The sequence below is a fragment of the Triticum aestivum genome, chromosome 2B, assembly GCF_018294505.1.
Source record: "Triticum aestivum cultivar Chinese Spring chromosome 2B, IWGSC CS RefSeq v2.1, whole genome shotgun sequence".
Taxonomy (NCBI): Eukaryota; Viridiplantae; Streptophyta; class Magnoliopsida; order Poales; family Poaceae; genus Triticum; species Triticum aestivum.
In genome coordinates, this window is record NC_057798.1 from 665,415,594 (window position 1) to 665,441,652 (window position 26,059).

A 26,059-nucleotide genomic window follows, 5' to 3' on the forward strand; every position below is an offset into this window, starting at 1 on the left:
CGCCCCCTCCAAAGTTTACACCTCTGGTCATATTCACGTAGTGCTTAGGCGAAGCCCTGCGTGGATCACTTCACCGTCACCATGCCGTCGTGCTGACAGAACTGTCCCTCGACACTTTGCTAGATCAAGAGTTCGAGGGACGTCATCGAGCTGAACGTGTGCAGGACTCGGAGGTGCCGTACGTTCGGTGCTTGATCGGTTGGATCGAGAAGACATTCAACTACATCAACCGCGTTAAAGCAAACGCTTACGCTTTCGGTCTAAGAGGGTATGTGGACACACTCTCCCCCTCTCGTTTCTATGCATCTGCTAGATAGATCTTGCATGTGCGCGGGATTCTTTTTAAATTGCATGCTACGTTCCCCAATAGTGGCATGATAACCCACAAGCATAGGGGATCGCAACAGTGTTCGAGGGTAGAGTATTCAACCCAAATTTATAGATTCGACACAAGGGGAGCCAAAGAATATTTGAAGGTATTAGCAGTTGAGTTGTCAATTCAACCACACCTAGAGATTAATTATGTGCAGCAAAGTGATTAGTAGCAAAGTAGTTTGATAGTTTTGATAGTAGTGACAACAGTAATAGTAACAATAACAGTGATAGCAGTATTCTTTAGAAAGTGTAACAGTAACAATAGCAGTAGTAACTTAGCAAGATCAATATAGGACAAATTCGTAGGCATTGGATCGGTGACTTGTTGGATGATATTCATCATGAGACAGTTATAACCTAGGGCGATACGGCACTAGCTCCAGTTCATCGATATAATGTAGGCATGTATTTCGTAAATAGTCATACGTGCTTTATTAAAAGAACTTGCATGACATATTTTGTCCTACCCTCCCGTGGCAGCAGGGTCCATATTGGAAACTAAGGGATATTAAGGCCTCCTTTTAATAGAGAACCGGAACAAAGCATTAACACATAGTGAATACATGAACTCCTCAAACTACGATCATCACCGAGAGTGGGCCCGGTTGTTGTCACTCTGGGATTGTCGGATCATAACCGCAGTAGGTGACTATAACTTGCAAGATCGGATCTAAAACATGGATATAATGATGAATTCATAAACGGTTCAGATCTGAGTTCATGACACCCGGGCCCAAAGTGACAAGCATTAAGCATAGCGAAGTCATAGCAACATCAATCTAAGAACATAGTGGATACTAGGGATCAGGCCCTAACAAAACTAACTCGATTCCATGATGAATCTCATCCAACTCCTCACCGACCAGCGAGCCTACGAAGGAATTACTCACTCCCGGTGGGGAGCATCATAGAATTGGCGATGGAGAAGGGTTGGTGATGATGAAGAACGGAGATCCCCCTCTCTGGAGCCCCAAACGGACTCCAGATCTACCCTCCCGAGGAAGAACAGGGCTTGGCGGTGGCTCCGTCTTGTGGATCGCGATAATTCTTTTTCCTGATTTTTTTTCTGGAATAATGTGAATTTATAGTATCAGGGGGGTCGTCAGCGGGGCCACCAGGTGGGTACAACCCACCTGGGCGCGCCAGGAGAGGGGGGCGTGCCCTGGTGGATTGTGCCCAACCAGGGGCCTCTCTTTGGTGGGTCTTGGCTCCAGAAATTCTTATTATTGATATAAAAAATTCTCACAAAGTTTCATTCCATCCCGAGAACTTTTATTTCTGCACAAAAACAACACCATGGTAGTTCTGCTGAAAACAGCGTCAGTCCAGGGTTAGTTTCATTCAAATCATGAAAATTAGAGACCAAAACAAGAGGAAAAGCGTGAGAAAAAGTAGATACGTTGGAGATGTATCAACTCTCCAAGCTTAAACCTTTGCTTGTCCTCAAGCAATTCAGTTGATAAACTGAAAGTGAGAAAGAAAAACTTTTACTAACTCTTTTGCTCTTGTTTGCATAAATAAGCTTAAACAGCACCAAGGTTTTCAGCCAACATTATAACTAACCATGTCAACAATAACTCTTAAAGATTATAATGACTCATATCAATGACATAATCAGCTAGCGAGCGATAATAAGGTATCTCAAACGACAACACATTGTCAAAAAAACCATGATATATATGACAATAGTGGTATCTCGCTAGCCTTTTCTGAGACCGCAAAACATAAATACAGAGCACCTCCAAAGTTCAAGCAGCGACTAAACATTGTAATTCATGGATCCAGTCATGATGCACCCAACATTAGCTATACACAATGCATAAATCATGACCGCTGTGCTCTACTCAGTTTCTAGTGCTTGTTTTTAGAAGGTGATGACACAACATAAAAGTAAATAGAAAGTCCCTTCGCAGAGGGAAGCAGTGATTTGTAGAGGTGCCAGAGCTTAATTTTTTTAAATCAGAGATAAATGATATTTTGAGACATGCACCCTTCTTATTCACTTCACGACCATCAGTTATCAACATCTTCCATGCTAAGCACGCTAATGGCGGTTCCCAAGCGGAAAGTAAAGGTTTTGACTCCATTGGGAATTTTTGTTTGATTATTTAAGAGATGAACTCTTCTTGATGTTTGCAGTTTGGGACTGGGCATCCCTATTACCGCCCATTTCCTCATGCGATGGCGAGTGAATAAACACTCGACCTAAGGATAACCCGCTTAGCACAGAAGATATCGACCACCTCCTGTCGTTTCATGAACGATCCAGGCACACAAAAAGGATAATTTTCTTAGAAGTTTCCAGAGATGGGACATGCAAATTTACTTAGGACGGCAGGGTAATACCGCATATAGGTAGGTATGGTGGGCTCATCTGGAATAACTTCGGGTTCAAGGTTTTTGATGTACAAGCAGAATTCCCACTTAGTACAGGCGAAGGCTAGCAATTAAGATTGAGAAGCGGCCAGCTAGAGAGCAACAATGATCATAACTAGTCATTATGCATAAGTAACATTGGACACTAGCATGAGTAGGATATGAACACCATGAACATAAATATTATAGAGACTATGTTGGTTTTGATTCAACTACATGCATGAACATGTGCCGGGTCAAGCCACTCGAACATTCAGAGGAGGATACCATATCATCATACTATATCACAATCATTTTAACGCTATGTTGATATCCAAGATAAATCGTTATCCACTCCTAGCTATTTATGCATGGCATGAGAAACTATAATCTGTAATTGTCATTGCAAACATGTTTAATCATAATGGGCTGAATCATGGATACTAGGTTAAACATATTTACACAGACAGAACAAGTTGAGTTCATACCAGTTTCTCTCTGCCACGACCAGTTCATCGGATGTCGTCATTATTGCCTTTCACTTGCACAACAAAATGATATGAAAATAATAATTGTGCAAGATTTTTATGGACTAAGCTGGAATCTGCAAAACATTTTATTCAACAGGAGAAGACAAGGTAAATGTGCTCTTTAGTGGTTCAGTAGTTATTCATATGAAAGCCACTCAACATTTCCATCGTGGTCTTCTCCTCGGTACAACTCGAATAAAAGAAAAAAAAATTAGAGAAACATACCGAAATATTTTTGGAGTTTTTGGTTTTCTTCAACAAGCAAATAAAAAGCAAAAACGAGAAAAACTATTTACACGGGAAAGCTCCCAACAAGCAAAAGAAGAACAAAGAAATCTTTTTGGATTTTCTTTTTAGTTCTACTACTAAGCATGCATAGAAAGTAAATTACTAAAACTATTTTTTTTGGTTTTTTCTAAAGTTTTTCAAACACACAAGAAGAAAGCAAGAAAATAAATCTAAGCATGGATGATACAATGAAAAAGTGTGAACACCGTCAGATAGAAAGATATATGAGCATGAATGTAGGGTCGGTGAGAAACACGTACTCCACCAAGCTTAGGCTTTTGGCCTAAGTTGGTAATAAATCAGTATCCTGAAGGGTAGTAGGGATCCTAAGGAGCAGGCATCCACTCATCCCACTGCTGAGGTACCTGTGCAGCCTCTGCAGGAGTGTGAGTGTTCCAGTAGGCGATGATGTCTGCAGGCATAATCTTATATCCGCTCCTGGCAACAGAATTAAACAAAGCAGGTGGAGGCAAGGGGATAACATCATGAGTTATAATGTTGTAAACTAGGTTATAAGGAATGGCAATATCAGGACGATCATTTGCAAGAAAGTGATGGTGTTCCATGGCTGCACGGTCTAGGTAAACCTTGGTCAGAGGGTAATCATGAGGGCGTATCTCAACGTTGAATCGATCTGCCAAACGAGTAGCAAAAATCCCACCATATATTTTACCCTGGGATTTATTAAGATGTAGGCGACGAGCCATGATAGCTCCCAAGCTATACGTGTTGTCGCCCTCAAGTGCACGACGTAAAACAGCAAGGTCTGGTGAACTAAGTGCTCTCACCTTCTCCCTAGCAAGCAGGCATTTGGTAATAAAATATGAAAAGTAACGAGCTGCAGGAAAATGTAAGCCAGCGGCAGTGATGGCCGACACTCCTCTCTCATCACCCATAGTCAAAGTACAACAAAAATCCTCAAACCCAGCTGGCCTAGGCTAAGACAGACTCCCATCAGAAGGGATCAAGCATATGTCACAAAATTCAGTAAGTGGTATCTGATGGTTTTCAGCATATAAATCAAAGCTCACTTCAGGAGGATTATTTCTAGGCAAGAAAGTAAAGCTTTGAACAAAGATGTTCATGAGGAGTTGGTGCTGATCACACTCATCTGTGATGAAGTCGGTGAGGCCGGCATTTGCAATATATTGCATGAACTCCTCATGAATTCCAGCCTCTTGTAGGAACGGGATGTGTGGTCATTCGCACGGCCGTACCTCCGCCAACCTCCGAGGGTGGAGATCACTGTGAGAGGACTCCCCAATAACACCCTTGGAGTTCTTCTTAGAGCCAAACTTCCTGAAGATATTCGTGTCGGCGTACAATTTTCTGAAAATAAAATTTTTTAGGTGACAACAATTTGTCAACAAAACCTTATAAAATTGATAGCAACTACTCATATGGATACATAGAGGCCATAGCAAGCATTCAAACTATTTAAAACACTAAGAATTCAACATGCAAGCACATCTACAGCAGCACCAAGAGTAGCTAATTATTCAAAGTATAAACCACTAAAGCAAAAACTAATTGGACAAATTGTGGAGTCACATACCAATCACAATCCCCCAAAATAGTTTCGGAAATGGAGCTTCGAGCAAAGAGATCAAAATCCGCGGGTTTGAGCTCAAGAACACGGGAGAGAGAGCAATGGGGATTTTTTTTCTGGAGGTGAGTGATGATGTGGGCTAAAGAGATAAGTGAGGGGGCCCACGTGGGGACCACAACCCACCAGGGCACGCCTGCGGGTCCTAGTGCACCCAGGTGGGTTGTGCCCACCTGGTGCACCTCCCTCTGGTATTATTTACACCAAGATTCTTAAATATTCAGAAAAAATCATATAGAATTTTCAGGGCATTCTGAGAACTTTTATTTTTGGGTCATTTTTTATTGCATGGGAAATTCAGAAAACAGACAGAGCATGGCATTTTATTTTATTTAACTAATAAAAACAGAAAACAAAAAGTAGGGACAGAAGGTAGTGCTTACTAAATTCATCGACTCCATACCGTTCAAAAATAATTCATTAATAAGGTTTATCAGGTCTTATTAACAACCACTTTTGATTAGCGTGAAATTGAAGAACTTTCATAAATCACTAAGTTACATCAATGGGGATATGCATTTCCCCAACAATAAGTATTTCACATTTCTTTTTAACAGTAGGTAGAGGTATTTGAAAACTTCCAATAGTGATTGTCGGAGATTTTTCAATAACATTAATACCATTCACTTGGAATTGTTTCTTCGGGAAGTGCATCATATGCTCATTGCCATTAATATGAAAAGTGATCTTGATTTTATAGCAATCAATAACAGCCCCTGCAGTATTCAAGAAGGGTCTACCAAGGATAATCGACATGTTGTCGTCCTCGGGCATCTCAAGTATAACAAAGTCAGTCAAAATAGTAACATTAGCAACAACAACGGGCACATCCTCACATATACCGATAGGTATGACAATTGATTTGTCAGCCATTTGCAAAGATTATTTCAGTAGGTGTGAGTTTATTCAAGTCAAGTCTTTTATGTAAAGAGAAAGGCATAACACTAACACCAGCTCCTAAATCATACAAAGCAGTTTTCACATAATTCTTTTTGATAGAGCAAGGTATAGTTGGTATACCCGGATCTCCAAGTTTTTTGGGTACTCCGTCTTTAAAAGTATAATTAGCAAGCATAGTGGAGATTTTAGCTTCCGATATTTTTCTTTTATTAGTGATGATGTCTTTCATATATGCTGCATAAGGAGGCATTTTAAGGCTATCAGTCAAGCGAGTACGCAAAAAGACTGGCCTCAACATTTTAGCAAAGCGTTCAAATTCTTCATCATCTTTCTTTTTAGTAGACTTGGGTGGAAAAGGCATAGGTTTTTGAACCCACGGTTCTCTTTCTTTACCGTGTTTTCTAGCAACAAAGTCATTGTTATCATATCTTTTATTCTTAGGTTGTGGGTTATCAAGATCAACAGGTGGTTCTATCTCAACTTCATTATCTGGTTCTTTATCATTAGGTTGAGCATCTTCATGAACATCAACATTATAGTTTTCATTATCACTAGGTGGATGTTCATTACCAGATTGAGTTTAAGCATCAGAGATAGAAGTTTCATTATCATTATCAGGAGGTTTTTCTATTTCAGGTTCACTAGAAGTGTGCAGACTCCTATAATTTTTCTTTTTCTTTTTCTTTCTAGAAGGACTAGGTGCACTGGTGTTATTTCTCTGTGAATCTTGTTCAATTCTTTTAGGGTGTCCCTCAGGATAAAGTGGTTCCTGAGTCATTTTACCTCCTCTAGTTGCAACTCTAACATCAAAGTCATGCATATTATGATTCATTTCATCAAGCAATTCTCTCTGTGATTTAGCAACTTATTCTAATTGAGTTTGAACCATAGAAGCATCTTTTCCAACACCTATAACATCATTTGAGATTCTAAATAACAATTCACTCAAGCGAGCAATCATATCAGAATTATATTTCAATTGTTTCATAACATTTTGTGTTTTGTAATATAGTTTTCAAACTCATAAGGCATTGACTAGGATGCATATTGTGAGGATTATCATTATCATTGAACTTCATTAGAGAATTTACCTCTACCACCTTAGGCAGTGGTGGTGTATTAAGCCCATGTATTTCTTAAATAGGAGGAACATTTTTAACATCCTCAGCTTTAATACCTTTTTCCTTCATAGATTTTTTTGCCTCTTGCATATCTTCAGGACTCAGATATAATATACCCCTCTTCTTCGTAGTGGGTTTAGGCGGTGGTTCAGGAATAGTCGAATCATCATAATTTTTCAAGATATTATTCAATAATTCTTCAGCTTGTCCAACAGCCCGTTCCTGAAAACACAACCAACACAACTATCTAGGAAGCATTGGTTAGTCCATTATAGAAGATATCAAGTGTCGTGGAATTGTCATGACAGATGTCCTAGCAAAAGGACTTAGTCGTGGAGCCATCGAAGTTATGTTATCTTAAAGGGGTTAAACGGGACAAAGGAAACAGGAAGTTTATACTGGTTCGGCCCCTTGCGGTGAAGGTAAAGGCCTAATCCAGTTTAAGGTGGTATTGCTTATGTTTCGATTACCAGGGAGCGAATACGATTGACCTAGCTTTCGATCTGTTGTCTCTTGTCCTAAACCGCCGCCGGGTCGTCCCTTTATACACACAGGTTAACGCCCGGTGATTGATAACCCACAAGTATAAGGGATCACAACAGCTTTTGAGGGTAGAGTATTCAACCCAAATTTATTGATTTGACACAAGGGGAGCCAAAGAATATTCTCAAGTATTAGCAATTGAGTTGTCAATTCAACCACACCTGGATAACTTAATATCTGCAGCAAAGTATTTAGTAGCAAGGTAGTATGGAAGTAACGGTAACGGTGGCAAAAGTCACAGTGATAGTTTTGTAGTAATTGTAACAGTGGCAACGAAAAAGTAACTAAGCAAAGTACAATATGTGAAAAGCTCATAGGCATTGGATTGGTGATGGAGAATTATGCCGGATTCGATTATTCATGAACCAGTTATAACATAGGGTGACACAGAACTAGCTCCAATAATTCATTAATGTAATGTACGCATGTATTCCGAATATAGTCATACGTGCTGATGGAAAAGAACTTGCATGACATCTTTTGTCCTACCCTCCCGTGGCAGCAGGGTCCTATTGGAAACTAAGGGATATTAAGGCCTCCTTTTAATAGAGTACCGGACCAAATCATTAACACTTAGTGAATACATGAACTCCTCAAACTACGGTCATCACCGGTAATGGTCCCGATTATTGTCACTTCGGGGTTAACGGATCATAACACATAATAGGTGACTATAGACTTGCAAGATAGGATCAAGAAGTCACATATATTCATGGAAACATAATAGGTTCAGATTTGAAATCATGGCACTCGGGCCCTAGTGACAAGCATTAAGCATATCAAAGTCATAGCAACATCAATCTCAGAACATAGTGGATACTAGGGATCAAACCCTAACAAAACTAACTCAATTACATGGTAAATCTCATCCAACCCATCACCGTCCAGCAAGCCTACGATGGAATTACTCACGCACGGCGGTGATGCCGCGGAGTGTCGCCGTTGGCGAAGCCGATGAGACTCTGAATGGTGGCCCTCCATCCATCGATCTTGTCTACCGTTGGAGGGTAATCCAGGAGCAGTTGAGCTCGCGCCAAAGCTTCTGCTGGAGTGGTGGGCGGCAGTGGCGAACGGCGCGAGGAGAGGGATATGCTCGGACTTCTAACTATGTTAGAAGGAGCAGTATCCCGTCCAGGCGACCGTGTCTCGCTCGTGCCAGCACGTTGGCATGCATGCTGGTCTTGAGCACCCCGAGATCCACCAGCTTGATCTTTGTCCAACAAACGTATGGCACTGTGAATACCATGACGCTGTCGGTCCTGCGCCTCCTAAGATGGGCGCGGTACATGTACGGACGCCGAGGTCTGCGCAGCCTTGTCCTTGGACCTGGCAGCACCTTGAGCTCCCTTGTCGGGGAAGCTGATCCACGAACACCTATGGGGACCGGCGGACCGAGCCCCTTTCGGTTCGGCGGAGGGCGGAGGTCGCACGAAGAGCGGATCGAGGCGAAGCACACGAGCAGTTTACCCAGCTTCGGAGCTCTCCGGAGAGATAACACTCCTACTGCTGCTTGTCTGAGTGTATTAAGTTCTTGCTCGGGATCGCTGAGTGCTACAATACACACTAGCTGCTAACAAGATCGAGCGTGAGTGTTTTCTGCCTTCCCCGACATCTCTTGGCGCGCCAGGTAGGGGGCGTCGAGGTTGTGTGGACCTGATCCGGCGTTCACACGAGCTAGATCTTCATCTTCTTCATCGACATGCCACCGAAGAAGAAGGCTTCGGCGGCAGCTGCTCTGTCCACGTCGATCCCACCACCACCGGAGCAAACGAGTGGTGGGATAGACGCCGGCGGAAGAACGGACATCGACGAGGGAGCTCAAGGTGCTGCCAGGTCCAAGGACAAGGCTGCGCAGACCTCGGTGTCCGTACATGTACCGCGCCCATCTCAGGACGCGCAGGACCGACATCGTCATGGTATTTGCAGTGCCATATGTTTGTTGGACCAAGATCGAGCTGGTGGATCTCGGGGTGCTCAAGACCAGCATGCATGCCAACGTGCTGGCACGAGCGAGACACGGTCACCTGGACGGGATACTGCTCCTTCTAACATAGTTAGAAGTCCGAGCATATCCCGCTCCTCGCGCCGTTCGCCACTGCCGCCCACCACTCCAGCAGAAGCTTTGGCGCGAGCTCAACTGCTCCTGGATTACCCTCCAACGGTAGACAAGATCGATGGATGGAGGGCCACCATTCAGAGTCTCATCAGCTTCGCCAACGGCGACACTCCGCGGCAGCCGAATACATCATTGCCGCGGAAGGACTGCCAGGCACGAGCCTATGGCCACGAAACCGGTGGGGGTGCAACCACCATGCACTCTCCACCCCGAAGGCCAATATCGCCGACTCGCCGGATCCACCTCGACAGCGGCTCCACCGCCTCGTCAGATCCACGAGCTCGTCGTGATCAGCGCCAAGTTCTTCACGAACGACAGCAAGAAGATGCTCGTACTCGCATCGAGCGCCGAAGAGAAGCGCGGCGTCAATCGGACCAGCGCCTGGGCCCTCTGTCGACATGCATGCGCCAGGGGAACCAGGCGACTTGCCGTACGCGGTCGGTTGCCCTACGTTCACTCGTGAGCTGCGGCAAGTCCAGTGGCCCAGCACGAAGAATTTCAAGCCAGACGTGTCAGAGAAGTACGACAGCAAGTCGCATCCGTCGGAGTTCCTCAGCATCTACACCATCGCGGTGCAAGCTGCCGGGGGGCGGGACAACAAGATCCTGGCCAACTACTTCCCGCTGGTGCTCAAGCCCAATGTCAGATCCTGGCTCATGCACTTGCCGGACAACTCCATATCCTCCTGGGCAGACCTATGCCATCAGTTTGTCGGTGCCTTTACAGGCGGCCACAAGCCTCATGGCCAAGAGAGTGACCTTCATCTACTCGCCCAGAAGGAAGGAGAGCCCCTGCGCAAGTACATTCAGAGATTCAGCCGCGTACAGCACAACATCCCAGATGTCCACCCTACCACGGTAATCAGCGCGTTCCATCAGAACGTGCGAAACCGCAGGATGCGGGAGGAGATGGCGATGTGCAAGATCAGAGATGTCAGTGAGCTATATGCCCTGGCCGACAAGTGTGCATGTGCTGAGGAAGGGAGGAAACTCCCCGGAGAGAGTACAGGAGCAGGAGGATCTGATAGTGAGGAGATTTCCCCGGCAAATAGAAACCGGCGGCGGAACAACAGGAAAAAGAAAGGCAAAGATGTGCTAGTCGTTGAGCAGTCCGACAACGGAGGTGGCACCAAGAAAGCCAAAGATGGTAGCTCCGGCAAGGAGATTGCCGCAGGCACCAACTACCAGGCTGTGGCAGTCGCCGACAAGCAGGACGGCAACAACAAGCAGTACTGCAAGATCCACCGTACCAAGGGCCATGACCTCCAGAGCTGCAAGAAGGTCGAGCAGCTTGTCGAGCAGCAAAAGGCTGAATACGAGCGAGGCGACAAGGAGAAAGCCCAGGAAGATGCTGGAGGAGCCGGCAAGAAACGTCCCGGCCGAGGAGGACGCCACGGCAAGGCCAAGCAGCGGCAAGGGGACAGACCTCCCCGCGGCCACGACAAAGATGAAGATGACGACGACGATGAAGATATGGATGATGACGAGACCGATGAGCAGGAGTTCCAGAAAGCCACAGAGGTCCTGTGCGTTGATGGTGGTGCTTCTCTGCATACTTCACACCGCCAGCTCAAGCAGTGGGTGCGGGAAGTCAATGCGGCAGAACCACCCATCGAGTCACGCAAGCCTCTGAAATGGTCCAGCACGCCTATCATCTTTGATATTGAGGACCACCCTGATCGCATAACTGTGGTCGGGTGCTTGCCGATGTTGGTTTCACCAACTATCCGCAACCTCAAGGTCACTAAGATGCTAGTTGACGGTGGGGCCGGCTTGAACTTGATCTCCTCCGCGGTACTCCAGAAACTCCAGATCCCTGATGGCGAGCTCGAAGAGACCGGCACATTCCAAGGAATCAATCCGGGAAGGAGCAAGCCGAAGGGAAAGATCGTGTTGCCGGTGACATTTGGCAGTGAGTTGAACTTCAGGACTGAGAGGGTCAGTTTTGACGTTGCTGACTTTCCATTGCCTTACAATGGGATACTCGGCCGTCCAGCACTCGCCAAATTCATGGCAGCCTCTCATTATGCATACAACATGTTGAAGATGCCAGGCCTGATAAGTGTCATCTCTGTCCTTGGCGACAAGAGGGATGCTCTTATCTGCGCCGACAAGATCTACCGGGAAGCAGCAGCAGCAACAGATCGCAAATCACTTGCCGTTGAAGCTCCCGGGGGGAAGAAGAAGACCAAGTCCGGCAAGAGTTCTGATGCCCACTCCGGCAAGCGCACCTCTTCGGAGTGCTGCGCCACCGTCGAGGACGCACCATCGAGCTCCACCGGCAAGTGTAAGAAGACAATGGCAACTCCACCAGAGACCAAGAAGGTGTCCGCCATGGAGGATGGCACTGGTGGTACCTTCACCATCAGTGCCACTCTCGACCCTAAATAGGAAAGCGCGCTCGTTGCTTTCCTGCAGGCGAACGTCGACGTATTTGCGTGGCAACCGTCTGACATCCCCGGTGTACCCAGGAAAGTAATCGAGCACCATCTTGCCGTCTGTCCTCATGCGCGGCCCGTCAAGCAGAAAGTCAGGAAACAGGCAGTGGAGCGCCAAGAATTCATTGCAGAAGAAATCAAGAAATTGGAAGCAGCAGGCCTTGTCAGAGGAGTGCTCCATCCTACGTGGTTGGCCAATCCTGTAGTCGTGCACAAGGCAAACGGGAAATGGAGGCTTTGTATCGATTTTACCGATGTCAATAAAGCTTGTCCCAAAGACCCATTTCCCTTGCCGCGCATCGATCAGATTGTTGACTCCACGGCCGGATGTGACTTGCTTTCATTTCTTGATGCATACAGGATACCATCAAATTTTCATGGCAGAAGAGGATGAGGAGAAGACCGCATTCATCACCCCATGTGGCACATACTGTTTCGTACGGATGCCTTTCGGTTTAAAGAATGCTGGTTCAACATTTGCAAGGGTAGTCCATGACGCTTTTGAGCCACAAATACACAGAAATGTGGAAGCCTACATGGATGACATAGTTGTCAAGAGCAAGGACAAGGCAACTCTGATTCAAGATTTAGATGAAACCTTTGCAAATCTGCGCAAGATCAACCTCAAGCTTAACCCCGAGAAGTGCGTGTTTGGAGTCCCCTCCGGCAAGCTTCTCGGGTTCTTCGTGTCTCAGCGGGGAATTGAAGCCAATCCCGACAAGATCAAGGCCATTGAGCAGATTGAAGCACCAAAGCGCGTCAAGGATGTACGAAGACTTGCCGGTTGCGTAGCTGCCCTCAGCAGATTTATCTCTAGGTCTGCTGAGCGCGCCCTGCCATTTTTCAAAATATTGAAAAAGGCAGGTCCAATGAAATGGACTCCGGAGGCGGAGGCTGCGCTACAGGACTTAAAGAGATACCTGTCCTCCACTCCAACACTTGTCGCACCTAAGCCACAAGAGAAGTTGCTGCTATATATAGCGGCAACCAATCAAGTGGTTAGTGCTGCGTTAGTAGCAGAGAGGGAGGCGGATGATGAGCCAGCAACCACGGCAGATGCATCCAGCGACAAGCAGGGGACTTCACCGGCAAGCTCTGGTCCCGACAAAGATGGATCTGCGCAGGCGCGTGAGAAGATGCAGAAAAGGATGGTGCAGCGCCCAGTTTACTTTGTCAGTTCCCTTCTGCAGGGGGCTAGGTCAAGGTACTCTGGTGTGCAGAAATTGCTTTTCGGCCTTCTCATGGCCTCGAGAAAGCTGCGCCATTACTTCCAAGCACATGAGATCACAGTCATCACTCGTTTTCCGCTGAAGAGGATACTGCAAAATCCAGAAGCAACAGGCAGGATTGTCGAGTGGGCACTGGAACTGTCGAGCTTTGGCCTCAAGTTTGAGAGCACTTCAACTATCCAGAGCAGAGCACTGGCGGAGTTCATAGCAGAATGGACGCCAACACAAGATGAAGAAATTCCAGAAACGAGCATCCCTGTCAAGGAGGCAAGCAAAGAGTGGCTGATGTACTTTGATGGTGCCTTCTCGCTGCAAGGCGCCGGTGCGGGCGTGCTACTTGTTGCACCCACCGGAGAGCACCTCAAGTACGTAGTCCAGATGCACTTTCCCAAGGAGCAAGCAACGAACAATACCGCAGAGTATGAAGGTTTGCTCGCCGGTCTCAGGATCGCGGCAGACCTTGGGATCAAGAAGCTCATTGTCAGGGGTGACTCACAGCTTGTCGTCTGCCAAGTGAACAAGAATTATTAGAGTCCGTTGATGGAAGCTTACGTTGATGAAGTGAGAAAGCTAGAAGAGCACTTTGACGGCCTACAGATGGAACATGTTCCAAGAGCTCAGAATGACATTGCCGATGGCCTGTCAAAGTGCGCCGCACTTAAGTTACCTGTGGAACCAGGAATCTTTGTGCTCAAGCTGACTCAACCGTCCGTAACGCCATCAACTGGACAGAGCAAGAAGAGGAAGTTGATTTCTGGTGACTATTTTTCGGCAGAGCTCCCCGAAGCCGCCGTCAAGAAGGTCCTCAAGATCAACACCAAGGGTGCTGAGGAGCAGTCTGCTCCGGCAAGCCCTAGGGTTTGTTCCGTTGAAGCAGACGCTCCCAACAAGTTTTGCTCCGGCAATCTTGCCGGGGAACATCAAGCTCCGGCTGAGCCGCAGGTTCTCGCCGTAGAAGCGGATGTTCTCGCAGCAGCTGATGTGCCTTTAGTCCTTGTTGTCGAGCCGCAAGCTCCAGCATGGGCACAGCAGATTGTCCGTTTCCTTCAGACAGGAGAACTTCCCGAAGAGCAAGAAGAAGCAGAAAGAGTAGCCCGGCAGTCAAGTATGTACCAGTTTGTCGACAACACACTGTACAGAAGAAGACTCAACGGCGTGAAATTGAAGTGTATTCACCAGGAAGACGGACAAAAGCTGTTGGCAGAGATACATGGAGGCATATGTGGTCACCACATTGGCGCAAGAGCACTTGCCGGCAAAGCGTTCCGGCAAGGTTTCTTTTGGCCGACAGCCCTCCAGGATGCAACTGCACAAGTAACCAAGTGTGAAGCGTGCCAGTTCCATTCCAAGCAGATACACCAGCCAGCTCAAGCTCTCCAGACGATCCCTTTATCCTGGCCATTTTCGGTCTGGGGGCTCGACATCCTCGGCCCCTTTCCCCGAGCTGTCGGGGGCTTTGAGTACTTGTACGTTGCAATCGACAAGTTCACAAAGTGGCCAGGAAGTGGAAGCAGTGAGGAAGGTGACAGCACAGTCAGCAGTCAAGTTCTTCAGGTCGATTGTTTGCCGCTTCGGGATCCCTAACAGGATCATCACCGACAACGGCACGCAATTCACGAGCCGCACCTTCATGCAGTACGTCCAAGATCTTGGCGCCAAGGTCTGCTTCGCTTCTGTTGCTCATCCAAGAAGTAACGGTCAAGCAGAGAGGGCGAATGCTGAAGTGCTGCGCGGGCTCAAGACCAGGACTTTCGACAGGCTGCACAAGTGCGGAAAGAACTGGATTGAGGAGCTGCCGGTGGTTCTTTGGTCGATCAGGACGACGCCAAATCGAGCCACTGGCCAGACACCTTTCGCTCTAGTCTATGGAGCAGAGGCAGTTCTCCCCACGGAACTCGTATACGGGTCACCTCGAGTGCTCGCTTATGATGAGCTCGAGCAAGCGCAGTTGCGACAAGATGACGCGCTGCTCCTTGAGGAGGACCGTCTTCAGGCTGCTGTACGAGCTTCTCGATACCAGCAAGCTTTGCGCCGCTACCATAGCCGCAAAGTTAATGCCAGGAGTCTCGAGGAAGGCGACCTTGTTCTTCGGCGCGTTCAGTCCGCCAAGAATTCCAACAAGTTGACGCCGAAGTGGGAAGGCCCTTACCGGGTGAAACGAGTCACTAGGCCTGGCGCTGTCCGCCTTGAGACCGAAGATGGCATTCCGGTGAGCAACTCCTGGAACATTGAGCATCTTCGTAAGTTTTACCCGTAGGGCGCGGTTGCCGACACCTTTTCCGGCAACCACCTTTTGTACAAGTCTTGCCGATGTTACATGTAATCCTTTGTACGAAGCCGGGCGCAGACCCCGTTCATAAGTAAATCTCATGTGCTCCGCACATCTTGTCAATTTCATGCTTTATATTCTTTGCATGCGTTATCCGACACTTTGTGCAGCACCTACCCCCGGTAAGCAATAACGAGCCGTAAGGCTCCATATCTTTATTTTCTCTTCTTTCTTTTTCTCAAAAAGGAAAGGAAGGTTCCCTCGACCACAAGTTTGCCAGGGGGAAAGGAGAAGATAATGGTATGGACCGGGCGTCGTTCAAGGAAGTTTCGCCTTACCGGAAAGCAAACGACAGAAAAGCTAAGTTGCCAAAGTTTGAGCAATCAGTTTTAATTTTTTTAAGTTATCTTCCTCGAACGACCGTGCTTTGTATGGAAAACCTGTGCGCCGAGGAACCAACTCGTAGCTAGTTGCGCACTTACTTTGTTTCGAGTCCGCTCAACAACTTAAGTGAGCTGCGACTAGTTGCGACAAGGTTTCTTATCGGAAGCGGCACCACCAGCAGGCTGCTGACGTCCCGCACTCAGCGCTCGCGGCTAAGATGCCTGCGCCGACAAGTTCCCTAAAAGCGTAGGGCAAAAACATACAAAGGAAGGAATCAAGTAAAGGGAATAACACAGCAATCTCTACCCAAAATAGAGTTATATTACAAGATAGCTTGTCGCAGCTCTAACAGATTGTTCTCATGACATGACCAGCAGCGACAAAGAAAAAGAGAAGACGGGCGGCCTAATCTACGCGATCGCCCTCAACCCTCTTGATATCGCTCACCTTGTCCACAATGGGTGCGACAAGGGCCTTGAGCGCTTCCAGATCAGCATCCGGCGGTAGGGACCTGAGGACGTTGGTGAGGTTGAGGCCTGGGTTGCAGAAGGCCACCTTCACCAGCACTTTTTGAAGAACTCCCGCGCAGATCTTGGGCGACTCGTCGGCCAGCTGCTTTGGGATCTTCTCTCTGAGTCGCTGGAGGGACATCGCCATGCCTTTGAAGAACAAGCTGAGCTTGGCGCTGGGTTGGAGGTGCTCATCGGAGGAGTACCCGAGATCCTCCATCCCCAGCTGCGCCAACTCCCCGTCGATGGCGGCGGCAACATCCACGAGACCCTCCGTCCAGTGCTCCACATTCTCCTTGAAAGTGTCCTGGGCGGCGGTAGCACTCGCCATCAGTGCCTCGTCGGCCTTGATCTTCTCCGTCAAGGCCACCTCCCGCTCCCTGGCGCTGTCCAGCGTCTGAGTCAAAGTAGCCAGCTTCAACTCAAGATCTGCGTTGGAGTCCTTGGCGGTGCTAAGCTCTTTGCGCCTCTCAGCGAGACGACCCTGCAGCTCTCCATGAGCGGCGCCATCCTTCTCGCGCTCACGCTTGAACGCAGCAAGCTCCTCGCCGCTCGCCTTGAGATCGGCCTCCAGCTACGCCATCTTCGTCTCCAGCTCCTTCTTGGCGGCCTCGGCAGCTGCGGCAACATCCTCTGCCTCCTTGAGAGCCCCGCCAATTGCTTGCTCGCGCGCGGCAAGCTCCTCCTCGTGGCTGTCAAGGTTGACCTTGCGCTGCGCCAACTCGCCTTCCTGCGCAGATAGCTTTTCGGCAACAAGCCGCTGTTGCTCTTCGACTTCAGCCTTCTCGAGGAGGAAGGCTTTCCGCTCCTCGGCGACTTGCTCCCGCTCCTCTGCCAGGGATCGGAGAGCTTCCTGCCTGAGACCCCGGAGCTCCTCCGCGCGCCTCTCGATGTCCACTCCCGCCTTTGCGACAAGCGCTCCTCGGGATTCCAGCTTGGCCTGTCGGGCGCGGTAAAGCGATGACAGCTTCCGCAGCAGCCGCTCCTCCTCAGGCTCGTCGCTGCTGTTGCTTGGCGCATCGACTAGCGTCAGCCCAGCGGAGGCGAGCACCTCTCCATCCAATATCTCTCCTTGGATCCCAGGGGAGCTTGATGAAGATGTCGTCGCCGGCCTTCAGATAGGCGCCGGGCTGGGGCTCTTTGGAGCCTGGCGCTGCAGCAGCGGCGGAGGGATCGGTGGTCGGCGTAGCGCTTGACGCTCCTGCGGCCTCGGGGCCGTCAGTGCGATCGCCGGATCCCTCGCCAGCTTCTGCGGAAGCAGCTTTGGCGGCCTCTTCGCCAGCGGGCTCATCAGCGCCAGCTTCTCCTTCGGTGGCAACGTCGTCGTCAGTATTGCTGCGTGCGTTCTCCTCGCCGGCGACCTCGGTTTCCATCGGCTCCGTGGCAGATGGATCTGACGAACGGAAAAAGGAGAAAAGTCAAGCAAAATATCCAAAGAGAAAATCAGAAGAAGAAGAACCCAAGGGAAGTTTTCAAACAAAAGGATTACCTATACTGGGATCTGCAGTCGTGGTCTCAACCACCGGAGGATCGCCAGTGCTGTCCCTTGCCGGAGAACTGTCGCTTGCCGGAGAATTCTCCCTTGCCGGAGAACGCTCCCTTGCCGGGGAATTCTCCCTTGGCGGTGTAGTCGAAGCAGATGGCATTTCGGGAGCGGCTTCCGGGCTCTCCTGGTGAGACCGCTCTGCTCCTGCACAAACCAACAGTCAGATATCAGCAAAGAAAGAGCACCCATGCACGCCTGACAGTAAGGAGTAAACCATATACTTACGCTGGGGGCTGCACTGGGGGCTGCATTGGGGAAAAGCTACCGGGTCCGGCAAGGTGGTCTCGGACACGCCCCCTGCTGTCGCGGTGGGTTCGTCCTCGATGACAATCACCGGGACCTTGGCTCTCTTCGCCACTCTCTGGGCCAGAGTCCTGAAAAGGAATGGATACGGAGTAAAGCAAATCAGATACAAGACAAAACAGCAAGAATTGAAGAACTACAAGTATAGCAAAGAATCTTACTCTTCTTCTTCCTCGTCGGAGCTGAGCGCGGAGAGATCGAAGTCCGGCTCGCCTCCGGTGCGACGAGGCGGAAGAGTAGATTCCCTTGTCCGCTTGGCAGGAGTAGTAGCAGTGGACCGGGAAGACCCCGCTCCAGTTGCCGCAGCGGCGTGAGGCGCTCCCGCGGCAACAGTGCTTGCCGCGGTAGAGCGTGTCGCGCGGCATAGCGGCTGTTGACTCGTCTGCCGCCCCGCTACGTCCCCGGCCTTGCGGAGACGCCTTCTTGGTGGAGCTGGGGGCTCTGCTTGTGGCGAGATGGCTGAAGGTGGGGAGGAGGAGGAGCCGATCTTCAACGAATCGCTCGCGCCCTCGGCAGGCTCGCTCGACTCGGCTTCAGGCCCGACAAGCTCTTCCTCGCCGGCAAGCTCCTCTCGCTCGACAAGGCTTGCCGCCTCTGCTACCTCTGCCTCCTCCACGGTGAATCCAAACTCGCCCGCAGCAGCTGCTGCCGCCACCTCTTCCAGCCTAGTGGCGATGCGCTGCATCTCCGCATCGGTGGTGTCACAAGTAAGGCTCTTCTGTTCATCGGAGCGGACCGACACTTCTACCAAGCCGTCAAAGAAATCTCGCACGACGTCGTCTGCAGGCTCTTGCCAGGTTGGAACAATTCCATGCGAATCGCACAGCGGCATCATTGCACGGATGCAGTCGAGCGTGGAGTTGTTGCACAGCGGAACGACACCCCTCGGCAACATGAACGCTTCGGGATGCTGAGGATCGTGCTTGAACAGCTCCAGGATCATCGCGTCCAGTTCCAGGACAGTGAAGTTGAAGTTGAGGCCCGGGCGCAGCCTCATGATATCCGCCGAGTTTTAGAACTCCCAGGCGGGTCTCCTCCTCTCTTGTAGGGGGGCGATGCGGCAGCGAAGAAAATCTGCGCCAACGGCGCCTACGGTGAGCCCGGCAAGCCTGAGGCGTAGGATCCGGGTGACGGCAATCTTCAGCCTATCGTCTTCCGGGGCCATGTTGCTCCAATCGTTGCCGCGAGATATTGGGGCTTGGCGCTGGGCGGTAAATGGCTGCGGGTTCTCCTCGACAATCCAGCACCATTCTGCTCTCCATTCCTCCCACTTGCTGCGGAGCTCTCCCTCCAGATAAGCTTCCTTCTTGCCAGCTCTCGAGATCCAGGCGATTCCGCCGGATAAAGGCTCTCCTCTCTCAACCCGGGGCATAAAGAAGGGACGGAAAAGAGCTACATTTGGATGGACTCTGACAACGTTTTCGCAGAGATGTGCGAAAACTGCCATGGTCAGAACGGCATTGGGGGTGAAGTCAAGGAGGCGGAACCCGTAGGTGTTCATGATATCGCAGAAGAATTCAGAGAAAGGTGGGCAGAGCCCACAGTAGAAGAATAGCGGGAAGAAAGGGTATCCATTCGGAGCTAGTTCCGAGGCGACAGCTGGGAGTACCTTCGTACGCGGATGCGCTCGCGTCTCCGTCGACCAGAAGAGGTAGTAGTACTCCCTCAGCTCCTTCGCGGCGAGCTGGGGGGGGGGGGAAGATTGCCCGCTCCTTTCGCAACACCACGAGCCGCTGCGCCTCGGCCGACTTCACGACCTTCCCCTTGTCGGCTTTCGGAGCCATGGCGAAGGTGGTGGGAGAGATCGGCGGCGTTGGTGATGCTGGTGGCGATGGGGGCTGGAGCACTACTCTCTTTCAGCTTTGGGAAGAAGGGGGGAGCGGCGGAGATTTCTGAGATTGGAGTAGCAACCAGTGAGATGGGCGAACTGCCCCTGTTTCCCCTGCTTATAAAGAGGGAGGGGGCGGGCGTTCCGTCCTTCCGAATAAAGAAACCACCCACGATCTCTCCCACGATGCCGCATTCAACGCGTGCCGTTCGGGGAGGGCGCGGTGGATACGGAGTGAGATACGGCGTAACCCAGGCCACACGTGCCCGTGCCCTGTTTTGGGCCTGGCCCAATAGCGCTCGGCATTGTTTGTGGCCTAGGCCCGGGGGCTCCTGTCGGTGTACTAGAGTAGGGGTACCCTAGTATCCCAAACTTGTGCACGGGCAGTTGTAGCACCCCGCGGCAAGGCTTGCCGGGTGACCGCCAAGGTCCTCCATGGTTCCTTTGGAGCCATTCAAGAACAAAGTGTTCAAGCCAAGAAGACAAGGCCCCGGCAAGAGGAGCTTGCTAGGAAGGCCAACCAAGGCATCTCAAGGAACTTGCCGCGACGCGCCACGCATCCCGGCAAGGCCCGGTGAGCGACAAGCTTCCGAACGCAACGAGACAACGACCACGGCAAGGCGCTTGCCGTGGCAAGCTACCACTCTGTACCCGCGCTCCAGCACACCCACCAACGTGTCGCCCTGGGGCCTTCCCAGGCGCGCATGGCAAGAGGCTGTGCAGCCAACGGTGCGCGGTGGCAAGCGACGCTGACAAGACTGCCATCGTGGCGAGCGGTGGCATCCCTGACGGTCCCTTTCTGCACTGTTCGGGCGACGCAGACGGGCAGTTAATGCCTTTGTCCCCTGCCGTCAGGGTTAGGTAGGATACACTGTACAGGTAGCTGTACCAACCACAATTCCTTTTCCATTTTTACCCTTGTCTACGTTGCCACCTGTCGGTGACCCCTTTGAGCATATAAAAGGAGGCCCATGCGCAACGTAGAAGGGGGTTGGAAGGCAGAAAACACTCACGCTCGGTCTCGTTAGCAGCTAGTGTGTACTGTAGCACTCAGCGCTCCCGAGCAAGAACTTAATACACTCAGACAAGCAACAGTAGGAGTGTTATCTCTCCGGAGAGCTCCGAAGCTGGGTAAACTGCTCGTGTGCTTCGCCTCGATCCGCTCTTCGTGCGACCTCCGCCCTCCGCCGAACCGAAAGGGGCTCGGTCCGCCGGTCCCCATTGGTGTTCATGGATCAGCTCCCCGACATCTTGGTAGCTCGGGGAAGCGGTGGAGCTCCAGGGGGCCCACGAGGCAGGGGCACGCCCAGGGGGGTAGGCATGCCCCCCACCCTCGTGGACAGGGTGTGGGCCACTAGCCTTGATTCTTTCGCCAGTATTTTTTATTATTTCCAAAAATAATCTCCGTTGATTTTCAGGTCATTCCGAGAACTTTTATTTCTGCTCAAAAATAATTCCATGGCAATTCTTCTGAAAACAGCGTCAGTCCGTGTTAGTTCCATTCAAATCATGCAAGTTGAGTCCAAAACAAGGGCAAAAGTGTTTGGAAAAGTAGATACGTTGGAGACTTATCAACTCCCTGATAACCCACAAGTATAGGGGATCGCAACAGTTTTCGAGGGTAGAGTATTCAACCCAAATTTATTGATTCGACACAAGGGGAGCCAAAGAATATTCTCAAGTATTAGCAGCTGAGTTGTCTATTCAACCACACCTGGAAACTTAGTATCTGCAGCAAAGTGTTTAGTAGCAAAGTAATATGATAGTGGTGGTAACGGTAACAAAAGTAAAGACAGTAAAAGTAATGTTTTTGGTATTTTGTAGTGATTGTAGTAGTAGCAATGGAAAAGTAAATAAGCGTAAACCAGTATATGGAAAACTCGTAGGCACCGGATCAGTGATGGATAATTATGCCGGATGTGGTTCGTCATGTAACAGTTACAACATAGGGTGACACAGAACTAGCTCCAGTTCATCAATGTAATGTAGGCATGTATTCCGTAAATAGTCATACGTGCTTATGGAAAAGAACTTGCATGACATCTTTTGTCCTGCCCTCCCGTGGCAGCGGGGTCCTATTGGAAACTAAGGGATATTAAGGCCTCCTTTTAATAGAGAACCGGAACAAAGCATTAGCACATAGTGAATACTTCCTCAAACTATGGTCATCACCGGGAGTGGTCCCGATTATTGTCACTTCGGGGTTGCCGGATCATAACACATAGTAGGTGACTATAGACTTGCAAGATAGGATCTAGAACACACATATATTCATGAAAACATAATAGGTTCAGATCTGAAATCATGGCACTCGGGCCCTAGTGACAAGCATTAAGCATAGCAAAGTCATAGCAACATCAATCTCAGAACATAATGGATACTAGGGATGAAACCCTAACAAAACTAACTTGATTACATGATAAATCTCATCCAACCCATCACCGTCCAGCAAGCCTACGATGCAATTACTCACGCACGGCGGTGAGCATCATGAAATTGGTGATGGAGGCTGGTTGATGATGACAACGACGACGAATCCCCCTCTCCAGAGCCTCGAACGGACTCCAGATCAGCCCTCCCGAGAGAGATTAGGGCTTGGCGGCGGCTCCGTATCGTAAAACGCGATGAAACTTTCTCTCTGATTTTTTTCTCCTCGAAAGCCAATATATGGAGTTGGAGTTGGCGTGAGAGGGCCACCAGGGGGCTCACAAGGTAGGGCGGCGCGCCCAGGGGGGAGGGGCGCGCCCCCCACCCTCGTGGACAGGGTGTGGCCCCCCTGGTCTTCATCTTTGGCGAGGATTTTTTATTATTTATTCTAAGATATTCCGTGGAGTTTTAGGTCATTCCGAGAACTTTTGTTTTCTGCACATAAAACAACACCATGGCAATTCTGCTGAAAACAACGTCAGTCCGGGTTAGTTCCATTCAAATCATACAAGTTAGAGTCCAAAACAAGGGCAAAAGTGTTTGGAAAAGTAGATACGACGAAGACGTATCAACTCCCCCAAGCTTAAAACCTTGCTTGTCCTCAAGCAATTCAGTTGACAAACTGAAAGAGAAAAAGAAAATTTTTTACAAACTCTGTTTGCTCTTGTTGTTGTAAACATGAAAAGCCAGCATTCAAGTTTCAGCAATTATTATGAACTAACCATACTCACAATTAACACGTAGGTCTCACAATTACTCATATCAATAACATAATCAGCTAGCGAGCCATAATAATAAAACTCGGATGACAACACTTTCTCAAAATAATCATAACATGATATAACGAAATGGTATCTCGCTAGCCCTTTCTGAGACCGCAAAACATAAATGCAGAGCACCTTTAAAGATCAAGGACTGACTAAACATTGTAATTCATGGTAAAAGAGATCCAGTCAAGTCATACTCAATATAAACCAATTATAATGAATGCAAACGATAGTGTGCTCTCCAGCGGGTGCTTTTTAATAAGAAGGGTGATGACTCAACATAAAAGTAAATAGATAGGCCCTTCGCAGAGGGAAGCAGGGATTTGTAGAGGTGCCAGAGCTCGGTTTTGAAATAGAGATAAATTATATTTTGAGCGGCATTCTTTCATTGTCAACATAACAACTAAAAGACGATGATATCTTCCATGCTAAACAGATTATGGGCGGTTGCCAAACAGAATGGTAAAGTTTATACTCCCCTTCCTCCACAAGCATCAATCTATGGCTTGCTCGAAACAATGAGTGCCTCCAACATTTAACGGGTCCCAAGGGGAGTTTTGTTTGCAGTTATTTTGATTTAGTTTGCACGAAGCATGGGACTGGGCATCCCAGATACCAGCCATTTTCTCATGAATGAGGAGCGGAGTCCACTCCTCTTGAGAATAACCCGCCTAACACGGAAGATAAGGGCAGCTCTAGTTGACATATGAGCTATTTGAGCATGCAAAACAGAATGTTTATTTGAAGGTTTAGAGTTTGCCACATACAAATTTACTTGGAATGGCAGGTAAATACTGCATATAGGAAGGTATAGTGGACTCATATGGAATAACTTTGGGGTTTAAGGAGTTTGGATGCACAAGCAGTATTCCCGCTTAGTATAGGTGAAGGCTAGCAAAAGACTGGGAAAACATAGAATCAAGATCTAAATAAGAAGAGGGTAACTCCATATCACCCTCACGAATGTCTACATCAAGAAAATTAGCTAAGCGGGTTGCATAAATTCCTCCAAAGAAATCTCCGTTATGCCTATTCTGATGCAACCTACGAGCTACAATGGCTCCCATATGATAAGATTGGTCCCCTAACACAACACTTCTGAGAATGCTGAGATCAGGGGCACACATGTGACATACTTCATCCTTAGCATTTATGCATCTACCTATGAAGAGAGCAAAATAATGTATAGCAGGAAAGTGAACGCTCCCTATAGTAGCTTGTGTTATATCTCTAGATTCCCCTACAGTTATTCTAGCAAGAAAGTCTCTATATTCGGACTTAGGGGGATCCCTGACATTACCCCAAGGTGGAAGTTTGCAAGCAGAAGTAAAATCCTCTAAGTCCATGGTATAAGATTTGTCATAAAGGTCAAACATGACTGAAGGAGAATTACGCGAAGATGAAAACTCAAACCTCCTCACAAATGAACTTGTGAGATCATGATACTGGGGGCATTTGTCAGCTTCAAAGTCCTCAAGACCGGTGTTACTCAAATATGTGCTAAATTCTTCTTTGATTCCCACTTGATTCATAAAATTTTTCGACGGCCATTCAAAAGGCCTCACAGGAGTGTCTCTTGGTGGTTCCTCGTCAACATCACGTATTGCAAGCCTCGGACCTTGCTTCCTTGAAGGACCACCTTGGAACATCCTCCTAAGCATTTTGTTTCCTCTGAAAAATTTCTGAAATTTTTAGTAACTTCAAATAAAAGTGAACCAACTTCAATAAAATTGATAGCAATAACTCCCATAAGTGCCTAGAGCCTATATAAAGCATTAGAACTACTTGGAACCATATAAGTTTGACATGCAAGCTCAAGAACATGGTCACCGTTGCAGCACAAATTTGCAATGAATAAAGCACTAGAACAAAAACTAATTGGACCAATGGAGGAGTCACATACCAAGGGACAATCTCCCCATGGAGTTTTGCGAGAGGTGCTTTGAGCAAGGAGATCGAAAATCACAGCAACGGGGGCTGGAACTCGTGCTTGAGTTGGTTTTTCGTGTTTGTGTGAGGCAGAGGAAGAAGATGGGTGCAGGAATAAGTGGAGGAGGGCCACCATGGGCCCACCAGGCAGGGGGCACGCCCAGGGGGTAGGGCGCGCCCTCCACCCTCGTGACCAGGTGGCAGCTCCCCCTGTGGTAGTTTTTGCACAGTAAATTCTCAAATATTCCCGAAACAATCATATTAAATTGGCATGGAATTCTGAGGACTTTTATTTTCGGGATATTTTTATATTGCACGGATAAGTCAGGAGACAGACAGAAAAATAGTTCTTTTTACTTTATTTGTACTAAATAACAGAAAATATAAAGAGGGTACAGAAGGTTGTGCTTCTAGTTTCATCCATCTCGTGATCATCAAAATGAACCCGCTAACAAGGTTGATCAAGTCTTGTTAACAAACTCATTCCGAATAATTCTGGAACCGGAGAGATTTCGAATAACCCTAAGTTACCTCAACGGGGATATGAAAATCCCCAACAATAAGAATATCATACTTTTTCTTGACAGTAGGGAGAGG